Raw genomic sequence first — 14,796 nt, 5'->3', positions numbered from 1 at the left:
ATATATACACACATACATATCAATATATATGTGTATACATAATGTTTTTTATTTTCTTTGGAATAAAAAGTTTCTTTACTCTTTCTCCTCTTCTCCCTTACCTCCAATTTAACCTAAAATTTCGCCCCCATCTGTTCATCATAATTTTTAATATGTTTTTAGTAGAAATGTATTTCATTCAAGTGTGCAAAATAGTTAACTTCCCTTTTTTTTTTTTTTTTTAATTCACATCAGTCTCTATTTTGAGCTTCAGGTGGTAATAAATGTTTATTTTTTGGTAACACTTTTTGAGGTATAATTGACATGCAATAAACTATACATGTTTGATGGAGAAACATACCGTGTTCATGGATTGGAAGAATCAATATTGTCAAAATGGCTATTCTACCCAAAGCAGTCTATAGATTCAATGCAATCCCTATCAAGCTACCAACGGTATTTTTCACAGAACTAGACCAAAGAATTTCACAATTTGTATGGAAATACAAAAAACCTTGAATAGCCAAAGTAATCTTGAGAAAGAAGAATGGAACTGGAGGAATCAACCTGCCTGACTTCAGACTCTACTACAAAGCCACAGTCATCAAGACAGTATGGTACTGGCACAAAGACAGAAATATAGATCAATGGAACAGAATAGAAAGCCCAGAGATAAATCCACGAACCTATGGACACCTTATCTTTGACAAAGGAGGCAAGGATATACAATGGAAAAAAGACAACCTCTTTAACAAGTGGTGCTGGGAAAACTGGTCAACCACTTGTAAAAGAATGAAACTAGAACACTTTCTAACACCATACACAAAAATAAACTCAAAATGGATTAAAGATCTAAATGTAAGACCAGAAACTATAAAACTCCTAGAGGAGAACATAGGCAAAACACTCTCCGACATAAATCACAGCAAGATCCTCTATGACCCACCTCCCAGAATATTGGAAATAAAAGCAAAACTAAACAAATGGGACCTAATGAAACTTAAAAGCTTTTGCACTACAAAGGAAACTATAAGTAAGGTGAAAAGACAGCCCTCAGATTGGGAGAAAATAATAGCAAATGAAGAAACAGACAAAGGATTAATCTCAAAAATATACAAGCAACTCCTGCAGCTCAATTCCAGAAAAATAAATGACCCAATCAAAAAATGGGCCAAAGAACTAAACAGACATTTCTCCAAAGAAGACATACAGATGGCTAACAAACACATGAAAAGATGCTCAACATCACTCATTATTAGAGAAATGCAAATCAAAACCACAATGAGGTACCATTACACGCCAGTCAGGATGGCTGCTATCCAAAAGTCTACAAGCAATAAATGCTGGAGAGGGTGTGGAGAAAAGGGAACCCTCTTACACTGTTGGTGGGAATGCAAACTAGTACAGCCACTATGGAGAACAGTGTGGAGATTTCCTTAAAAAACTGGAAACAGAACTGCCATATGACCCAGCAATCCCACTTCTGGGCATACACACTGAGGAAACCAGATCTGAAAGAGACACGTGCACCCCAATGTTCATCGCAGCACTGTTTATAATAGCCAGGACATGGAAGCAACCTAGATGCCCATCAGCAGATGAATGGATAAGGAAGCTGTGGTACATATACACCATGGAATATTACTCAGCCATTAAAAAGAATTCATTTGAACCAGTCCTAATGAGATGGATGAAGCTGGAGCCCATTATACAGAGTGAAGTAAGCCAGAAAGATAAAGAACATTACAGCATACTAACACATATATATGGAATTTAGAAAGGTGATAACGATAACCCTATATGCAAAACAGAAAAAGAGACACAGAAATACAGAACAGACTTTTGAACTTTGTGGGAGAATGTGAGGGTGGGAATACAAAAAAAAAAAATAAATAAACTATACATGTTTAAGGCAAACAGTTGGTAAGTTTTGACATAAGCTACATATGGTGAAAGCATCATCACAATCAAGATAATGAGCATCGCTGTCACTCCTGAAAGGTACCCTTGCTCCTTGGAGCTCTTCTCCACCCCTGTGTTCCTCTTTCTAGAAAATCACTCACCTTCTCTCTGTGTTACAGGTTAGTTTTAATTTCTCCAGGTTTATATAAATGGAACCATGCATTTTGCATTATTTTTTGCCTCTTTTTCACTCAGCATAATTATTTTGAGAACTCCATCTATGTTTTGTGTATTAGTAGTTGATTCCTTATTATTGCTAAATAGTAAGTATTCTGTTATGTGGATAAACTGCAGTTGCTTTATTTATTCAGCTGTGGGTTGTCTCCAGGTTGGGCTTATTATAAGTGGAGCTGCTGCGAGCACTCTTGTATGTCTTTGCGTGGATATAGGCATTCACTTCTCTCTGGTAAATTCCTAGGAGTACAGTGTCCAGCTTGTGTCGTAGGTGCACGCTCATTTTGATGAGATCGCCGAGCTATCCACACTGCACGGTGGTGGCGCTGTTCTGTGCCTGCTCCCCCTGCTCCCTCCCCTGCCCCAGCAGAGGGTTAGCGCTTGCTGTGTGTCTTTGTCAGTGCTCCATGTGATCTTTCTGCTTTATTGCAGATATTCTGGGGGTGGGGAGGTGGTGGGTGACAGACCTCACTCAGTCTCAGTTCAGTCACTCAGTTGTGTCTGACTCCTTGTGACCCCATGGACTGCAGCACGCCCAGCTTCCCTGTCAATCACCACCTCCCAGAGCTTGCTCAGCTCATGTTCGTTGAGTCGGTGATGCTATCTAACCACCTCATCCTCTGTTGTCCGCTTCTCCTCCTGCCTTCAGTCTTTCCCAGCATCAGGGTCTTTTCCAAGGAGTCAGTTCTTCGCATCAGGTGGCCAAAATATTGAAGTTTCAGCTTCAGCATCAGTCCTTCCAATGAATATTCAGGACTGATTTCCTTTATGATTGACAGGTTTGATCTCCTTGAAATCCAAGGGACTCTCAAGAGTCTTCTCCAACACCACAGTTCAGAAGCATCAATTCTTTAGCACTCAGCCTTCTTTATGGTTCACCTCTCACATCCATACATGACTACTGGAAAAACCATAGCTTTGACTCTGTCGACCTTTGTCAGCAAAGTAATGTCTCTGCTTTTTAATATGTGACTAGGTTGCTCATAGCTTTTCTTCCAAGGAGCAAGCGTCTTTTAATTTCATGACTAGATCATACTAATTTGCATGTAGTTGTTACTAATTTGCATTTATGTAAGACTAATGATATTGAGCGTCTCTTCCTATGTTTATTTGTCCATCCTGATATCTTCTCTGATTAAATGTCTGTTCACACTTTTTGTCCATTAGAAGAAAATCAGGTTGTTTCAATTAAACATTGAGACTCTTTGCGTATTCTGCATACAAATCCTTTGTCACATATCTAGTTTGCAAATAATTTCTCCCAGTCTGTTGCTTGCCTTTTCATTCTCTTAATAGCATCTTTAAAGAACAGAAGTTATTAATTTTGGTGATGTTTAATTTATTGTTCTTTTTCTTTTATGAATCATGCTCCTGGTATAGAAATTTTTGCCTAACTGAAGGTCACATGGATTTTTAAAATGTGTTTTCTTCTATCTTACAGTTTTGCATTTCTGCATTTCACATTTAGGTCTGTGATGAATTTGAGTTAATATTAATATGTGTTGAGAGCTATGACTCCCAAGTTGTGTGATGGCGTGTTCTATCTTGCATGAAGCCACCACCTAGCTGATTCATCTCCACTTGTCTGGAAGATTTTCCTTTCTCAGCAGGGCTATGTTTGGACCTTTGCTGACAATCTGATGACCTTCTATGAGAGGGTGTAGTTTTGGGCTCTGTTATTCTGTTTTGTGGACCCATTTTTGTATCATGATGCCAATACTATAGAAGAAAGGTAGTGTAAATCCTCCAACCTTCTTCTTATTTCTCAAAGTTGTCTTGACTGTTTCTAAAGTCCTTTGCATTTCCATCAAGTTTGAGGATCAGCTTGTCACTTTCTTAAAAAAAAACTCTTGTTGGTGTTTTTGTTAGGATTGTGCTGAATCGACAGTTCACCTTGGGGAGGCTTGACATTTAGTGACACCGAGCCTTGCCATCAGTGAAACAGTGTCTACACACCCACCTATTTAGGTGTCGCTGGGAGAGTGGAGGCTCTGACCTCCGCTGTTCCTGGCTGCGTGTGCAGTGAGCCCCACGAGGACAGAAGGAAGGGTGAGCTTGTTGACACTTATGTGGGACGGATCATGCTTCCCTCTAGGGGAGAGCTCTGGCAGGGCTACTGCCCCTGTGAAGGATGTGGCTTCCCTGAGCACACAGCCCATGATGTGTGGCTGGCCCTGCGGAGCTGGGTCTCCCTGGACCGTGCCAACCCCCTGGATGTGGCTGTTGCTGTGGAGGAGCACTGTTCTTGGTCTTAGACACTGGTGTCTGTGTCTCCTCCCAGCGTCTGGTAGACTGCAGTGTGCTGGCTCATGAACTTGCCAGTCAGGTGAAGCCCCACACCTTCCAGAGCTGGAAGGAGGCGGCCAGGGGAGGGGGCCTTGTTTGTAGTGTGGAATGACTCCTGCCCATGAGGGCTGGAAACCTGACCAAACAGCTTTTTTTCTCTTGAGAATGTGAACCAAGGAACCCATAGACTCAGAGGTCAGCCTTGGACTTGGTGGGGAAGGGGTGTCACTATTGAGGCTGGTTGGTGTGGGTCACATGCAGGCAGAGGGTCCCAGCTGGAGGTGGGGTGGGAAAAGGGAGAGAATAATTAGATGAGTTCCTTGTACTCTTTGAGTGTCAGTCACTGCTTACGTGTATTCACAGATCTAGTTCTCTAAGTACTCTTACTAGGTAAATATGATCATTTATGTTTTATATATAGGGAAAGTGAAGCATGCAAGGGTGAAGTGACTTCCTCAGGGTCATACCTGGGTGGGAGTCTGGGCAGCTGAGATCCAGGTCCCGTCTCTCAGCCACTCTGCTGACCTCTGCCCTGCAGGAAGTGCCTCTAAGACGGACACTTAGTTCTGAGTGACCTGTCACCTTCCCTTGTCTCCAGATCCGGCATGGCTCGGCCTTAGAGGTGATATCCCGAAACCACACACCCTCTCTGTTTAAGCTCGCTTGCAGCCAGTGATCTTCTAGCACCTTCTGCCAGTTGTTCTGTAAAAAGAAGGTCTTTTCTACCTGTGGTGCTCCAGAAATGTTCCAGGGCCAAGTGAAAGTTCTTCTGAGTTTTGTTTTCATTTAGGCTGCTGTAGGTAGCCAACAACCCAATAGTGTCTGTCAGCTCCAGACACTTACCAGAGGTGGCATTCTTTGACCAGGGTGGTTTGTTCCTGCTTGAACTGCAGGTCCCATGCAGTGGGGGGTGGGGCGAAGACACCTTAATGCCTCTCTTGTCTCCACCAGCAAGCTTCCTTGTTCATGATGACAGTGATGGTTCTTTTGACACAGTGAGTACAGCCCAAGCCTAATCAGTCTTCTGAAAGATCATCTTCTTGATGTCCTTAGAGTTATTTGTTACCGCAGGCAGATTAAAAACAAGGTCTATCAAGCCCAGGATGTTTGTCCCCGCAATTATGTTTAAAATTGCTTTAACTTAAAAATTGAAATTCGTTACAGAATTTGGTGTGTATTTTAGGAAGATGAATAAATATTTTGTTACAGAATGAGAAAACAGAAATATTCTCTGAGAAGCAGTATGTCCTTCTCAGTGTTGGTGGCTGTTTTCGTAACTCTAGACTGTCATAACTGCTCAGGACTAAGAATTTTAAAACTGTTTTTTTCTGCCCCTTTGCTTTTAGGTAGATCTGCTGTATGATATTGTACTAGAAAATAAGAATCTCTCCTAATTTGTAAAAGAAAAAGATTTAATTACTTCTTCCAGTAATTAGTTCCTACATTTATCAGTTTTCATGTTAGGAAATTTGATATGTTTTAAGGAACATGGATTTTGGGATTCTTTAAACCTGGAGAAATGCCAACTCTTCTACTTGGGAACTTACCCTTTAGGCTCTCCCTTTTCTGATCTGCAAAATGGGTATTTCTACCTCAAGAATCTCAGTGTGTATTAAAACACAGTAGTGCCCGGGCCAACACCTGATATGGTAGGTGTTAAATAGGTGTTTCCCTTTTTACTTATAATCTAAATCTTTTATGCCATGGTGAAAGCACACTGCCTTTCAGTTTGTTTGACCTAAAGGTGGCAAGTTGCTTTCAAGTTTCCGGACTTCTTTGATCCAGGGTAGAGGACAGTTGCTATTTATCATCCCTGACTAAATAATCTCATTTCCTTTAACCTTTGCTGGGTTGCACTTTCCTTCCCTTTATTCAACTATGTGGCTGGCTTTTTCCCAGGCTTTCTGCAGATTCTTCACATTCCTCATAAGCTGCAGAGCTGGCTTGCACTCTAGCGCTTAGCTGATGGGACAGAGCGAGGGGGGCTGATGGGCGTATGTTCTGTAACTGTTAATGTGCACTGACGTGAAGGCCTCACCTTTAGCTTTCCATGTTGCTTTTTCTGCTCTTGTTGACAGTATTGAATAGGCATGTAGGCCTCCTGTCCTGCACATATTTGGTTTATCTAAGTGATAGTAAGCATTGATAGTTCCACCCAGTTTGTATCTTTAGTCCAGACTCTCCCCAGCGCCACTTATCCAACTGTCTATGTGACATCTCCACGGGGATGTCTAATGTGCATTCACACTCAGCTAACTAAGTTCCCAACCTTTCCCCACCAACCTCTACCATGGCCTTCCCAGCTTTGGTTGATGACTCTTTCCAGTTTCTCCAGCCTGTAAAGACATGGAGTGGTTTTTGTCTCCTTTTTCTCTGATACCCATGTGCAGTCTGTTAGGAAATCCTGATGGCCCTACTTTCAGAATACATCCATAGTCTGACCACAGTCCACCACTTCCACATGGTTTTGAGTCTCTCTGTCTTTTGTTTAGAGGCCTTTAGTCACCTCCCACAGATCTCCCCACAGTCCATCCTCGCAGGCCATGGATTAGGAGGCAGGGGGATGATGGAATAGGTCCTGGACAACTCTCCTCACTGAAAACAGTCAAAATGTCGGGTGAGATGTTAAAACAAAACAAAAACATTTTAAACTCCTCTTCTGAGCTAGAAAAATAGTAATTATACACAGAGCGCAAAAGCTGAGTGAAAGCTGATGATGGAGAGGCTACTGGGGACCTGAGCTAACTCTGAGGGCATCTATCCAGATGACCTTTAGTTCCTGTGTCCTCCCGGGGCCTGGGGACAGGAAGCAGAGCCCATTCCCACCGTCAGTGAGGAGCCTGGCGGGGCTCCCAGAGGTACTCATGAGAAGGGATTCACAGACCCACGATAAGGGGCAGTTTATCCCACTCCACTCCATGCTTGATAACTAGAAAAGCACAAACACCCAGGAAGGATGTAAACGATTTGAAAAGCACAGTCAATCTGCCCCCTTCCCCGCCCCAAGTGCATAGAAGACTCCAGCTGTTGGCTTGTTTCAGACACATGTGGGAAATTTATGAAAGTGATCATTTTCTGGGTTTTGAAGCAGGTCTCCATTTCACATGATCAGAACTGAATGGGATATCTTCTTGGACCATAGTACAGTGAAGCTTGTGGCATGCTTGGACTAGGAGCGCTAGCCTTGACTCATTTTCTGTGGGGCTGTTGCTTGGGTCTGCTCAGTGTGGTCCTCCTGCCTTCTTCCCTGGAGCGGGCCTTTTACCTGGACCACTGGTTACTGTCAGTTGGTAAAAAATCTGCCTGCAATGCAGGAGACCCCAGTTCAATTCCTGGGCTGGGAAGATCTGCTGGAGAAGGGATAGGCTACCCACCAGTATTCTTGGACTTCCCTTTGGCTCAGCTGGTAAAGAATCCGCTAGCAATGTGGGAGACCTGGATTTGATCCCTGGGTTGGGAAGAACCCCTGGAGAAGGGAAAGGCTACCCACTCCAGTATTCTGGCCTGGAGAATTCCATGAACTGTATAGTCCATGGGGTCGCAAAGAGTTGGACCTGACTGGGTAACTTTTACTTTCACTTTCTGGTTAGTGTGGGGCCTAGCAGTGCCTCAGCAATGATTGTAGTGATGGGCATGTGACCTGAACCAGACCAGAGTCATCTTCTAGGTGTGTTCTAGCTGGAGCTGCTGAAGAAGAATATTTTTCCCAGTCTGGGCCCTGGAACTATTAGGTGTGGCCCACAGCTGCCCTGTGGCCACCTGCCTGGCCGCTTGGGGCAGTGTGTCTGTGCTGTTGGTCGTGGCAGCCAGCTCAGAGTGCTGACACAGGGATGCAGAAAGGAGTCCTCCAGTTTGCAGTTGGCTTCACTCTGCCCTTCCCAAGGCTTGGCTCTTTAGCTTGTTCTCAAATTTTGAGTTACTCCAACGTCTTCTGTGAGGAGCGTCTCTTGTTTTTCTGGACTTAGTTTAAGCATCGTTTTTCCTTCAGTGAGGGCAGTGTGCCTTCGTTCTGCCTATCTCCTCACTGTGGTTTCATGTTCTCCTTTTCTGAGGCACCAGCCACCTTCTGATATTCTGTGCAGTCCCCTGGTTGGTCTGCTTGTTGTTGACTGTCCTTCTGCCACACGGGAATGAGAGCTCCAAGAGGACAGCAATCCTGTTTGGCTCACTGATAACCCCAGTCACCTGTAATCCACAGGACATGCTCAAAGATAGATCTCCAGCCAGTGAAGGAAGCCCTTCAGCTAGTGTGCAGCGGTCCATTATCTCACAAAGATGCAAAGTTCCGTCTGTAATTTGGTTATATCACAGAGAATACTTGGCACAGAGAAAGGCTGAGAGGTTTGGGTGCTGGTGAAAGTTAAGTTACATATTTTCAGCATTCCTAACAGCCCAATAGATGACCTTGCAAGAGTCATGATTCTAGTAAGCTACATCTTTATTACATGAACTGTGAGGATAACATGTGATCAAGAAGCAAAATATTTAAGGTCTTTATTTACAAAGATTTTCTATATAAATGTTTTATTATGTTGGTTAAATATTTCTCCTAATGCTTTGCATTAACACAGTGTTTAAACTGTTAGTGCAATGGATGTGGTATTTATCTTTTTTTTAAAAAAAGCAATAAAAATCTCTCAAACATTATTGACTTGACACTTGGCCTTCAGAAGGTCCAATAGGACAAATAAGTCAACCTTTCCATAGGAGATCAGGGAGTCCATTCTCTTTGATTAATCAGACCTTACACAATGATTTTAATAGGAAACATAGTTTAAATGTTTGATTTTCAGTTGTTGATAGAATTGAGTGGACAGATGACTACTTTATATCTTGAAGGATGTCAGAAAACATTTGGCTTACCTGGGTCAAATCCAACAAGCTGAGAACAGTTAAAAATTACTGTAGTCTGTGACAGAAGTGTAAGTATAATTAATTCATGGTCACAATTTAGAAAGGGGAGATAGTTGATATAGAAAGATTAGTTTTGGGGACTTTCCTGATGGCTCAGTGGTAAAGAATCCACCTGCCAATACAGGAGACATGGATTCGATCCCTGATCTGAGAAGATCCCACATGCCGTGAAGCCACTAACCTCATGTACCACGGTTATTGAGCCTGTGCTCTAAGAGTCCAGGAGCTGCAGCTGCTGAAGCCTGCGTGCCCTAGAGCCCATGCAGTGCAACAAGAGAAGCCACTGCAATGAGAAGCCTGCGCAGTGCAACTAGAGAATAGCCCTCTGCTTGCCGAAGTTAGAGAAAGCCTGTGCAGCAACAAAGACCAGCACAGCCAAAAGTAAACAAATAAAATTATATATATATATGAAAATATGAGTTTGGTGTGGGGTATGCTCAGTTTGAAGTAACAGTAAAAGTACAGTTTGAAGGAACCTATTCAAGAGGTTGTTGGGATTCACGTAATGGCTCATAGGCATGGGCGTGGGAGTCGTTCTTAGAGGAGTGAGGAAGCAGAGGCCTGGGGTATGGAGACTGTCATGTAGCAGAGCTGGCTCTCAGGGCTGGGGGAAAGGCCTGAGTACCAGGACCCATCATGACTTCAACTCAGGGACAACATAGAAGGCACGGCTCCTCAACTGGTTAGCCTGGGAAGGTGCCCTTAGAGTTCTGCTTCTGTTCTGTGAGGGATACAGGATTCTTCAGAGTCATGGCATCCAGCTGGGTCAGATCACAGTCCTCGAAGATTGTCACCCCTGTTTTATAGGACATGCGACTGTGCTCCACACAGTACTGAGGCGACACAGTTCCTGAGCCACAGCCGCTGCGTTAGGAGCCACCTGCCTCTCTCCTGTGATATATCTGGTCATGTCTGTGCATTCTGGACACTGTGCATGACTTACGCAGCACCCTAGGTCGTGTCCCTTCCGTGGACCGTATGACATCGGGAAAGAGATCCTCAACTCCAGCAGGGGCTTTTGTGGGGAAGAAAAGAACTCCAGATGTTCAAGCTGGATTTAGAAAAGGCAGAGAAACCAGAGATCAAATTACCAACATCCGTTGGATCATAGAAAAAGCAAGAGGATTCCAGAAAAACATCTACTTTTGCTTTATTGACTATGCCAAAGCGTTTGACTGTGTGGATCACAGCAAACTGGAAAATTCTTCAAGATATGGGAATACCAGACCACCTTACCTGCCTCCTGAGAAATATGTATGAAGGTCAAGAAGTAACAGTTAGAACTGGACATGGAACAACAGACTCGTTCCAAATTGGGAAAGGAGTACGTCAGGCTGTATATTATCACCTGTTTGTTTAACTACTTTGTAGAATATATCATGTGAAATGCCAGGCTGGCATCAAGATTGCCAGGAGAAATATCAATAACCTCATGGCAGAAAGCAAAGAAAAACTAAAGAGCTACTTGATGAATTTGAAAGAGAAGAGTGAAAAAGTTGGCTTAAAACTCAACATTCAGAAAACTAAGATCCTGTCATCTGGTCCCATCACTTCATGGCAAATAGATGGGGAAACAATGGAAACATTGACAGACTTTATTTTCTTGGGCTCCAAAATCAGTGCTGATAGTGACTGTAGCCATGAAATTAAAAGATGCTTGCTCCTTGGAAGAATAGCTATTACCAACCTAGATAGCATATTAAAAAGCAGAGACATTACTTTGCCAACAAAGGTCCATCTAGTCAAAGCTGTGGTTTTTCCAGTAGTCATGTATGGATGTGAGAGTTGGACTATAAAGAATGCTAAGCGCTGAAGAACTGATGCTTTTGAATTGTGGTGTTGGAGAAGACTCTTGGGAGTCTTGAGAGTCTCTCGGACTGCAAGATCAAACCAGTCAGTCCTAAAGGAAATCAGTCCCGAATATTCATTGGAAGGACTGATACTGAAGCTGAAACTCTAATGCTTTGGCCACCTGATGCAAAGAACTGACTCCTTGGAAGAGACCCTGATGCTGGGAAAGATTGAAGGCAGGAGGAGAAGGGGATGACAGAGGATGAGATGGTTGGATGGCATCACCAACTCAGTGGATATGAGTTTGAGCAAGCTCCGGGAGTTGGTGATGGATGGGGAAACCTGGCGTGCTGCAGTCCGTGGGGTCGCAAAGAGTCGGACACAACTGAGCAACTGAACTACTAACTAAAGAGACCACACACACACGTCCAACTCTCACATCCATACATGACCACTGGAAAAACCACAGCTTTGACTACACGGACCTTTGTTGACAAAGTAATGTCTCTGCTTTTTAATATGCTGTTGTTTGGTCATAGCTATTCTTCCAAGGAGCAAACATCTTTTAATTTAGTGCACCCTACCTGTCGCTGATAGTCAGCTTTGGGTCCCTGTCTATGGAAGCTGTGATGTAACTGGTTGGGAGTGGACCCAGGTGTCGAGGCTTCACACCTTCCGGGTGACTGTACTGTGCAGGACAGGGTTGGGATTAGTGGTCTGAGGCAGTCATGGCAGTCCTGGCCTTGTGTCACTGATTGATTTTGGATTCAGGGCTTAGTCCACTCAGTGCGTGGCCCTCAGTCACTGGTTCGGAAGTGGATGCATGAGCTAATGAGGCTGGGCCAGGCCCGTGGAGGGTGGAGAGGCTTTCCCCTTGTTGAATATGTGCAAGGAAGCATGGAGCCTTGAAGCATGAACGAGTGCATTTGCCTTACAGTGAGGCAGTGGGGGGCAGGGTGGGGGGAAGAGCAGACCGAGGTCTTTGACAATGTACCTGAGCCAGTGAATCCAGCTCTGTTCTGGACTTGATAAGATGTCATAAGTGTGTTTAGTTGCTTAAGCCAGTTTGAGTAGTAGTATTGTATTTTTAGCTGAAGTGTTCTGACTCACTGTCTCTGTAGTGAATACGACATTTCCTAAATCAGTTCCAAGTTTCTGGACGTGCAGAATGAAGGCATATAAAGAAGGTGTGACAGTGGGAGGTGACATCTGCTCTGGCTTTAAAGTGTATCCTGCCAGCATCAGTGTGCCTGCTTTTCTCTTCTTTTTAAAATGTGAAGATTTAGCAGAGCCCCCTGTGTATGGTGGAGAAGTACAGGGTGTAGATTAGGGGTGCAAATCCTACTTGTTAGCTGTTGACCCCGAGTTTGTTGACCAGCCTCTGTGTCTACCCTTGGTCTGTAAAATGGTGACACTGACCCCTGCTTCGGAGTGACCACAAGACTTTAGTTAGTCCGCCCACGGACACAGGGCGCCCAACACAGTGCCCGGGCCTGGGGGTGGACTGGGTCATGGAGCATTGCTGAGTATGTCCGTTTTGAATGTATAAAAGTGGCAATTTCATATGGTTTTGCTGAACGCATTTTCATCATGGTCAGTCAGTTCAGTTCACTCGCTCAGTCGTGTCCGACTTTGTGACCCCATGGACTGCAGTACGCCAGGCTTCCCTGTCCATCACCAACTCCCGGAGCCTACTCAAACCCATTTAATAATGGTAGCTGTTATTATCAAGAGTAAGTGAAAACTGGGAATGGAACATGTCATCAGGATGGTTAAAAGCATTATTTTGGCTTCAAATAGTGTTCAGGTAAAGGTGTGTGTGTGTTTCATGGAGTTAGCTGTGTTTTACTTCACATGATTTAAAACCTTGGCCAAAGAAGTTAACTTACACGTTTAATTTTCAAGGCCATGCAGAGTGCTTAAATCTCAGGAAGACAGACTTTACTGATTTCATTCTTTAAAGGTTCAGCATTGCCAAGGCGGGGTTTTCATCTGTGAGACATGATAGTGGAGGATTGCCTTCTGTGTACTGTTTTGTCGAATACATGTGACTGGCTTATCCACACAGCTTCCATGGTGAACAGAGTGGAGAGCGCACGTGAGCACAGCTCATTCTCCGCACACTCGCTTCGTGACAGCCCCTGGACTGAAGCCTGTGCTGACTGTGCTGTGTGTGTTCTTCACAGAGGGACATTTTATACACAGAGGTGCTGAGGCTCGTGGAAGCCTGGGTTGCTCTGAGCCTGGACAGCTAGGGCTGTGGTGTTCTGGCAGAATTGATTCCATGCGAGTTTAGTGCTGACGTAGAAAAGCTCCCCTGCTTCTCCACTTACAAATTTAAGCTGCTGAGCTCTGGGCCCAGGGGGGTGGGGGCTCTTTCTGAGGTTGGTCTCCTCACACGATTTCGTGTGGGACTCTGGAGGGGGCTTTTGAGTTAGGATTTGAACACCCTCTCACTTTCACTAGGATTGGCCCCTGCCTTCAGATGGCCCTCATCTTGGCCACTCTTCTCCCTCCAGGAGGAGGAAAGCTCCTTGAGGAGTTCTCTCCCTCTGCAGCGGGATCCTCACAGCCCACTCCTCCTCGGAGCCGGGGAAGAAGCACCCCTTCCCTCACACGACCCTCAGGTTGTGTGTGTGCTCTTGCGCGTGTGCTCACTCAGTCACGTCCAGCTCTTTGTGACCCCATGGACTGTAGCCTGCCAGGGTTCTCTGTCCATGAGATTCTCCAGGCAAGAATACTGGAGCGGGTTGCCATTACTCCTCCAGGGGAGCTTCCCGATCCAGGGATGGAACCCGAGTCTCCGGTGTCTCCTGCATTGGCAGGCGGATTCTTTACATCTGAGTCACCAGGTTGCTTGACAGCAGAGTGTTGGTTTCCTTTTGGCCTAAGGAGATTTTCCCTAAAGTAAAAAAGGCAGTAACGTGTGTCAAGACACTTTGTATGTGGTGAATTGCTCGTCAGATGTGAGTTATTTTTATCATGATCCCTTCCGGAAAGTCAGACCTGCAGTAGGTGGTCAGTTCTACCCGTAGTCCCATGGCACGTGTAGAGATCCCATCTCACGACTGGAGAGGTCAACGCTTTCTTGACTCCTGAAGCTGGCCTGAGAGCCCAGGTGAAAGATGGCATTCTCACAGGTCACGGCTTCTCTATGGAAATGCAGACTCTGAAAGTTGCTCTGATTCTCAGTGTACAGGGAGGGTTCCACAGCCCTGCATGATGAGGTCCTTGTGGGTCTGAGAATGCATTGTGTTTTCATATGCTCTGACCTCTGTCAGTAGCTGAACGCCTACTACCAGGACTGTGATATAAACACTGTAGCATTTGAAAACTGCTAAACCTCAGAGGTCCAAACATTTTAGTCTGATTCTTAAGTCAGAAAGAAAATAACAGGCTGTTTTAAAAGCGAAGTGAGAACTTCACTAGAAGTGAGGAAGGGGCGGGAAGCCCTCTGGTGGCTCCTGCGCTTGGATCACCCGGTGCACGGGGCTCCTCAGTCCTGGAGGAGCAGCGGAGCGGGACACCCAGATCCTGTATGTCTCTGGCTGGTCCTGCCAGCCCCTTATTCTGTTCTTCAGTTGCTCAGTCATGTCCGACTCTTTGTGACCCCATGGGCTGCAGCACGCCAGACTTCCCTGTCCTTCGTCCTTTACCATCTCCTGGAGTTTGCTGAAACTCATGTTCATT

The 14,796-nt window shown here is 44.8% G+C and overlaps 1 protein-coding gene across 2 annotated transcripts in view; it reads left to right on the top strand.

The window, feature by feature from the left end:
- LOC122445395 (heat shock transcription factor 2 binding protein) overlaps positions 1–14,796 on the top strand; it is an 80,425-nt gene that overhangs the window by 47,552 nt on the left and 18,077 nt on the right. The gene's annotated exons all lie outside the window — the stretch shown is intronic.

Source organism: Cervus canadensis, chromosome 7 (assembly GCF_019320065.1).
Source record: "Cervus canadensis isolate Bull #8, Minnesota chromosome 7, ASM1932006v1, whole genome shotgun sequence".
NCBI classification, from domain to species: domain Eukaryota; kingdom Metazoa; phylum Chordata; class Mammalia; order Artiodactyla; family Cervidae; genus Cervus; species Cervus canadensis.
Note: the sequence above shows the minus strand (reverse complement) of the source record. Positions and strands in the feature narration are given on the sequence as shown.